The sequence below is a fragment of the Helianthus annuus genome, chromosome 8, assembly GCF_002127325.2.
Source record: "Helianthus annuus cultivar XRQ/B chromosome 8, HanXRQr2.0-SUNRISE, whole genome shotgun sequence".
Classification (NCBI taxonomy): domain Eukaryota; kingdom Viridiplantae; phylum Streptophyta; class Magnoliopsida; order Asterales; family Asteraceae; genus Helianthus; species Helianthus annuus.
In genome coordinates this window covers 854,586-861,992 of record NC_035440.2, presented here as the reverse complement: position 1 = coordinate 861,992, position 7,407 = coordinate 854,586, and the positions used below count along the sequence as shown (strand labels likewise).

At 36.8% G+C, this 7,407-nt stretch overlaps 1 pseudogene; it reads left to right on the top strand.

The window, feature by feature from the left end:
* Positions 1-1,288: 1,288 nt before the first annotated feature.
* Positions 1,289-2,404, top strand: LOC110870724 (annotated as a pseudogene).
* Positions 2,405-7,407: the final 5,003 nt, after the last annotated feature.

Here is a 7,407-nt window from a genome sequence, read left to right as displayed (position 1 = left end):
TCTGGCGGTTATTGTCGGTTTTCGCAGCTGGTGGTTACCTCCACCTTTTGCTGCCCACTATCTCCACAACTTAACCACTTAAAATGTCACCTTTAACCGTTTTGGGATTGATTTGGACTGTTGATTGAAGGTAGTTAATTCTGAGATTAAATCCCAGCCATAATAACTAGGCGGTTATCTTAAGAATTTGACTGTTTTTTTACGAGAGCAGTTAGCCAATTACCCCACTCTCATGTTTCTCCGCATGAATCCTTGCTACTACAACCGCGAACCACCTCCAACTTCATATACCAATGCTTGGCTTTTGAATTGAAGCATGGGCTCCCTCCGTAAGTAATTCATCACATTTGATTTCAACAAATATAATTGTATATAGTTCATTTTCTGTTTACATATTTGTAGAATTTGTACCCTGGGATTACCAAAATCCATCTATTGTTTACGCACACAACACCAACAACAAGAAGCTTCATCTGCTAGACTGCTACTAGGCGGACATCTTCCTCACCTCCCCCATGGACACTATAAAGTTTAGCGTCTGTTCGTTTTGCTGCCATGGCGGTCATCTGCTTACCACTCAGTTGAATTGCCTACTCAATTCTACCACACCTATTCAACCTGCAAGTTAGGGTTTCAAATTGGGGTTGATGATGTTATTCAATCAGGTATATAAACTATCCCTACTTTTGTGTTATTTTTATAGGTTTTTGCTATGTGAATCAATTTCTTAGTTCTTGATCTTCAGTTACAAACCAAACCATGATAAAGGATCTGTTCAAGTTCAAGTTGTTCACCCAAATTCATTTTTTTTATTTGGGTTATTCTATAACGCATTTAATGTTTTCATTTGATTTAGGGTTTCCTCATTTTCTCTCTCTAATGTGGTAGAAAGGGGATTTCCATGTTCGGCGAACTGAGTATATCTTTTCCATCCATTCACTCTCTCCCACAAAAAAAACTGCTCAAATTGGCCTGTTCAACAGGTTTGACATTACGTTTTTCTGAACATAAGTATGTTATTTGCGATTTTCTAAATCTGTTTTTTTTTTGTTTTTTTGTGATATGTGAGTACACCCATGAATCAAGGGGGTTCAATCAATTCGAAATGGTGAGTCATCTGGTCTTGAAATCAGGTGTGAAATTGTATCTTTTCTTTAGTTTATTGTTTGTTATTTCTCAGCAAGTTTAAAGCCAGAGAAGCATTCATTTGGGTTACACCCAAATAGGAAAATTTAGGGTTAGCATTGCTAAATATGCATTATTTTCTTTATGCAGGCAGTTTAATTTCAGATCATTTTCTTTACGCTGTTAGCCATGATTCTCGGTGACGGGCTCTACAACTTCGTAAAGGTCCTTTATTACACTTTGTCCGGCTTATATCGCCATTTCAATTACGATAAAACCAAAGCGGAAGAAGCCATTACCGGTAACTCATTGCCCGATCTTCCTTCCCCGTCTTATGATGACCAAAAACGCACTCGATTGTTTCTCAAAGATCAGATTCCTACGTGGATCGCGATAGTTGGCTATCTAACCATTGCTATTGTCTCCATTATCAATCTTCCACACATCTTCCACCAGCTCAAGTGGTACTACGTCGCTGCTATTTACGTATGCGCCCCCGGTTTTAGCGTTCTGTAACGCTTTTGGATGCGGGCTCACCGACTGGTCATTAGCATCGACCTACGGTAAGCTTGCGATATTTGTGATTGGAGCGTGGGCTGGTGGGTCAAACGGTGGTGTACTGGCGGGCTTAGCAGCATGTGGGGTCATGATGAACGTCGTCTCAATCGCTTCCGACTTAACACATGACTTCAAGACTGGTTACATGACCTTGGCTTCACCCCGGTCCATGTTTGTTAGCCAAGTGATTGGGACTGCAATGGGTTGTATCATCACGCAATACGTCTTCTGGCTGTTTTACAACGCGTTTGACAATCTTGGAGTCCCGGGTTCGGAGTACCCTGCATCGTACGCTCTCATTTTCTGAAACATGGCAATCTTGGGAGTTGAAGGATTCTCAACATTACCCAAAAAATGTCTCTTGCTCTGCTATATATTCTTCGGGTTCGCGATCTTTGTGAATGGGATTCGAGACTTGGTGGGGAAAAACCTAGCTCTGTTCATTCCAATTCCAATGCCGATGGCGAACCCGTTCTACATTGGAGGTTACTTTGCCATTGACATGTGTGTTGGAAGTTTGATATTGTTCATTTGGTCCAAGGTAAACAAGGCAAAGGCTGCTGCATTCGGGCCAGCGGTGGCTTCGGGTTTGATTTGCGGTGACGGAATTTGGACATTACCGAGTTCGATCCTGGCTTTGGCTGGTGTTAATCCTCCAATTTGCATGAAGTTTCTGCGAAGATCAACTAATGTCAAAGTTGATGCCTTTTTAGGTTCGTAAAATTGTTATTAGTTTATAGTACTCGCTCATTAGGAGTGTATGCTAAAAGATTTTTAACTTGAAGGTAAGAATATGATAAAGTATCGTAGATTTCAATACTTGCAGTTTGTTATTTTTATTTTTACGATGTTTTTGACATGATCTAAAATTGATTTGATTAAAGCCAGAGAAGCACGAAAGGAAAGCTCTTGCTCCTGTTTTTATTGATAGGGGAAAGGGACGTACTGTTGGTTTAATGTTTTTAGTTTTTTTACTGCAAAGGAGTTTCTTTCTTGATCTATTTATTAGTTGTTACTGTTATCTGTTGATTGGAGGAATCAAGTTGGAAGAGTTGTGTAAAGAAGATGCAATTCAAGAACTCAAACAATTATTTCCCATACCATCGCCTGATGTTTCTATTTTGAATGATTGTAAATATTATGTTTTTCAAATTGCAGATGGTAATGGACGTAAGTGGTGGTAATTGTGTGCTTTCTTATAGATGAGCGTCGTGTGTCGTTGTTCAACAAAACGGATAAGAGTTCAGGTTGCGGATTAGTCATCCCTTGCAAAGTGACTTTCTTCAAGAGATAGAAGGCGCTGGAGGATGTTAAAGCCTACACCTTTCTTTTGCAAGATCGTTTATAGGTTCGTATCTCGGTCTATTTTGTCAAAATTGGGGGGTAGGTGGAGGGTTATATTAAGAATCTTGGTAATCTATAAATATTTAAACAATTGATTTTTATAAATACATGGTAATCCATGAATTTTCAACTTTTCATAGAAGGCGGTGATTGATTTGCTTATATCCTAAATGCAGACAATTTTTTTTTGAAACAAATGATATACTTAAAATAAAAGATGCCGATTCATTGTCTGCACACATGGATGTAGTTAGAAAAGTCAAGAGATTGCAGGACCTTACTACGATCAAAGGTTCTTCGCAATCTGGTAGGCCTTTGGTTGTTGGATTGACAACTGTTTTTACATTGGTTAGTTTAACAAGAATTCTTAATATGACATGATTCAACTTGGAGATTTAGTCAATATTTTGGGTAAACAGTCTTATTTTGATGATTGTTGTCCCTCTAACCAGAATCTATTTTTTATATTCAATCATTCATTGCCTAGGCTTTAGATTTTTGAAATTTTATTAATATTATATCTGAATTAAATATATCTTGCTTTGATATCACCAAAAGAATTTATTTTTCCTATACAGCTCCTGTTCATGAGCTACTATATCTCTGAAGTTGTGATAATTATATAATCAGTAATTTGAGTGCTTTTGAGTGTTTGGATCTTTGCATGTCTTTTTCTACTTCAATATGTGTCTATATGTTGTTATATTTGTTCCTATTTTACTCCACCACTTTTTTGTTTAACATATACTTATGAAAGATAGAAGTGGCAATTTCAGTTTTAAGCCATCTACCTAAGAACGGGTCGATATGGGTTTTATTTTAGCTCTAACGGGTAAAACGGGTTTTAAAAATAGCTAAAAGGGAAACTGGTCAAATGGGTAGAACAACTCCATAGTTGCCAAAGTGTATCTTTAATGTATATATTTTTCTAGACCTTTTGTTCAACCCGGCCAGTTTTGTTCTGTATAAAAGGTCTAACTTATAGAACATGTTATCTTGCAGGTAGTACCATATGTATGTTTTTTAACTTTCTTCTTACGGTTTACAATTTGCACACATTATTTTTTAGAAAAAGCGTGTGTCTTGCAAACATAAAGTGATCATGGAATTAGTGGCTGGTGTGATAAGTAATGTATCAAGAAACATTTAGTGAGTTATAATACCATTCGAACATTTCCTTGCTGATACTTAAATATGATAAATTTTTAATTTGAGTAAGATTTAAAGTTGTTCCTTTTGACATTTCAAATTTGAAATTATAACCTATAAAAGTAGAAGTGAATCAGAAACATATTATAATGATATGCAGAGCAGGGCTGGATTAATTGCAAGGGTGAGAATGTCTTTACAAACACGTCGAGTAGCAAATGCTTTGTGCAATCAAGGATGCAAGGTATTAACTCTTGCACTACAAAGCCGAGCCAGTGAGGTAATGATATGGTTTTTGTAATTTACCTTATATATGGTATCTTTTTTATTTCTATTTATTCCATTTTGTGTAGGCATTTGGACTTGATATACATCCAGGTAATGTTTCAAACAATTTCTTCAACAATAATACTAGATTTAATATTGGATTTTTACTGGATAATGTTTCTCTTGTGGGTACACAGTTGCCGAAATCGGGGAGAGGATATTAGTGGATCGAGGAACAAGCTTGGCTATAAGAGAAATTGCTGTGATTGACATAGAGTTTCACTAATGCTTGTAAGTTCATTTTAGTACTTGATTTGAAGTTACACATCGAGTATTTCTGGATGTGGATAATGATAATAAACATATAGGTATTGTATGGTGAAATTGTGCCAAAAAGTGTCGGTACGTTGACTTTTTTTCTTTCAATTTTGTCTTTGATCATTTTTTTTGTTATTTGTCGGTTCAAGTATGCATATTGCTCTCTAGGCACATTTTAAATATCATAAAAATATTTATTTTTTTAATTGAATTACCTATCAACTATTTTTTTCATCTTTTCAGGTAATTTCGGAACACAAACAACGCTGATGATCCGGCCCGCCCATTCCAAGGGAAATCAACTGTCTTAATATATGTTGGCTTTGTTTGTCACGTTGTTCATAGGTTTATTTCATGTTTTATCTCTCTATCAGTTTTATTTTATATTGTTTGTGGTTGTACACCGTCCACGTTGGTTTTCCTTTTATAAATTAAAAATGGTGCTTTTGTTTATAATGTTGTTTAGACTTGTGTTCACCTAACGTGGGTGTTTGGGATTGTTTATTTTGATCTCCTTTTAAGTTTTTGACTTCTTAAAAGTTAATATGTCATTTTTGTAATGTTTGGATAATGTGTTTTGAGAATGAGTTTTAGTGGTTTGAAAATAAGAAAAGAAAAAGTTAGATGGTTGTAATTTTTTCAAATAGGAGATGGAAAATAGGAAAAGGAGAAGCAAACCGAAACACCATCAATATACATTATCTTTGTTTGTTACATTAGCGTAACCCGTCCAACGGACGGGTATTAAACTAGTTAAGATGATGAAAGCTCCATCCAAGTGTTAACTTAAAGGAGAGGTGGAGTGGAGTAATGTAGATACAATACAATATAGGGATCTGGATCTTCAACCATATATTGGGAGTAGGAAATGAAGTAGTCACTATGCAGTAGTTGGATTTGATGGTTGAAAGACAGGGAGACGGGTAACAAGCCGGCGGCCTTACCCAAGTGAAATACCATATATACCCTTTTGTACATTTATACATTATATAAATCATATATATTACTCCCTCCGTCCCACTAAAAGTGTCATATTTTGAATTTTCAAAGTCTTTATTTATAAACTTTGACCTTAAATAATTTTTTTTGTGTTAGATAATACATGATGAAAGTTATATGATTTGAGTGTGTTTTTCAAATGTTTTTATTGGGTTAATTTTCATCAAGTTTTATACAACCCAAAAATATATAATTAAAGTCAAAGTTTATAAATAAATACTTTGAAAATTCAAAACAGGACACTTTTAATGGGACGGAGGTAGTAATTTTTTTTCTACAGCAAATCATTTATTAAATATAGAGTTAGAGCATTCACACACATGCCATCATACTCTACGTGTGGTAGAGTATGAATTGGTGAGGCATTATTGCCTAGTGGAGTTGGATATGATCGGGTGGTTTCGCTGGTGGCACGATGATACTCCGGTTGTCACACCCCAACCGATGGCGGAATCATCGGGGCGCGGCACTGAGCGAAACAGATTGTTCAGAAGTTTCCACAACAACTATCATACAATTCAGTTATATAACACGTCCCATACCGTGTCCCAAATAATAACAAGTTATCATAGAAATCAACTAAACAATATGGGAACTGTTCCGACAACTCAAATTCTTAATTATTACAGACCGAATTTAAATATTGTCTTAAGACTTCTAGACGGCTAACTGTAGATCTTACTGACTACAGGTGCCAGTACAAGATCTACAGATAATTATGGCCCTGGAGCAGGTATGTGGACACTGTCCTAAGGTCACAGGCTCCTAGAAGCTTATTATTGCCTCGCTTCCCTAGCACGCTAGTAGCTTAAACACCTGTCACATACGTTAAAATAGAAGTCAATACATATAATGTAAAGGTGAGTACACAAGTTTGATATAGCATATAAAGTTCGAAAAGTTTACGCATAACCAAGCACGTACACAAGGGCAAACGATGCATGTAAATTATCAACATGGGACCATCGATACCAATGACTTCGAGTTGACTGTCCGAGACAGTTCGCAATACATGATTACCACCGTAATCCATGCAAGTAATTGTCCTTAGCAACCCCCGTGCGAACGGGTGCTGAGTCCAAACTATAGTACTACGTTGCTAAAGCAGGCAGATAGCACTCCACGTGTAAACATAATAAACAGCAATCATTTAGACAAGTAATACATGCAAGTAGGTTAGCGTTCAAATAGTTTGTGTTGTTTGTGAATTTGATAGATTACGTATGTAACACCCAAAAGTGCTGAAAACAAAAAGGGATCGAGTATACTCACAGTGGTTGGTTGTGGATTGAAAGGAGCACTGAGAATAGGTTAGCCTGAATAGTTCGATAACACAACGATGAGTAACGCGGAAAAGTAAACAATGTACTTGGATCGAGTAGACCACTCGATCGGACAGCAGTTCGATCGAGTGGGCTGTTCGATTGGTTTGAAAGTCCGTTCGAACATCCATTCGATCGGCCGGCTGGCTCGATCGGCTGGTTCCTTCAAGTGGATTGTTTCTTCCTTTGATGAGAAGGATGTGTTTGTGTATGATGGTTTGAACTTTTGAAGTTCTTGCAGCATTACCTTTCAAGTTGGCCGATCGAACAGCTGTTCGATCGGTTAGCCCAACCGATCGGCTAGCACTTCATTGTTTTCAAATAG